The 995-nt window shown below is 41.5% G+C and overlaps 1 pseudogene; it reads right to left on the bottom strand.

Annotated features, from left to right (window-relative positions):
* The window catches only part of LOC103600557, a 1,316-nt pseudogene extending 963 nt beyond the window's left edge, over positions 1–353 (bottom strand).
* Positions 354–995: the final 642 nt, after the last annotated feature.

Raw genomic sequence — 995 nt, 5'->3', positions numbered from 1 at the left:
CAAAGAAGGGGATACTTCTCAGTATTTAGGTCCACATTCTATTTTAAGGCTGAACAAGGCTTAAATAACAAAGAAGGGGATACTTCTCAGTATTTAGGTCCACATTCTATTTTAAGGCTGAACAAGGCTACTTCGAAAAATTCATAGAAAAGTAGAATTAAAAGATGATGTGAGTCTTTCCACAAACTTTTTGAAGTACACTCATACATTCGGTTTTCATGAATTATTTTTGAAGGACCAATTATCATCCCTGTCCGTCTTCTAAGTGTCATGTATTTGTCATCTTCCAGATCCCAGTTAACTATGCCATCTCCTACTCCTTTCTGGTCTTCTTCAAGTTCTTCCAAAAGTCTAAAATTGTCATCTTATGTTGCTGTCATTCTTTGTGATATTATGATGATTCCTGGTTCCCCAAGGCAGGACTCTAATCTTCCCCTGCCCTTCTGTCTTGGAGCTTGCCATAAAGAAATTCTCTGACCACCTTGTCTGATTGCAGGTGATTAAACCCCCATTTCAGGAGGGGTCCTACCCCATGCCTAGGAGGAAGGAGTGCTGCACAGAGAGGACAAGAAGAATCTGAACAAACAGATCTTGCTGGTTTTCCCCATTCAGTCTCTTAGTTTTAGATCCCACCCTTTTTGTTCAATAACATTTCTACATAGTGGCTCATGCTTCAATCATGCCTACATAATGAAGCATCCATAAAAATTCAAGAGCACAGAGTTCAGCGAGCTTCTGAACAGCTGAACACATGGAGGTTCCTGGAGGGTGGCGCACCTGAGAAGGTCATGGAGTTTCCATTTCCCTTCCCCCATACCTTGCCCTATGCATCTCTTCACCTGTATCCTTTGTAATAAACTAAGTAAGGGTTTCCATGAGTTCTGTGAGCTGCTCTAGCAAATTAATTTGACTCAAGGAGAGCATCATGGGAACCCCAATTTATAGCCAGTCAGTCAGAAGCACAGATAAAACAACCTGGGTCTTCCGACTGATGT

This window comes from Galeopterus variegatus, unplaced genomic scaffold, assembly GCF_000696425.1.
Source record: "Galeopterus variegatus unplaced genomic scaffold, G_variegatus-3.0.2 Scaffold3383, whole genome shotgun sequence".
NCBI lineage: Eukaryota > Metazoa > Chordata > Mammalia > Dermoptera > Cynocephalidae > Galeopterus > Galeopterus variegatus.
This window is presented reverse-complemented; position numbering and strand designations above follow the sequence as displayed.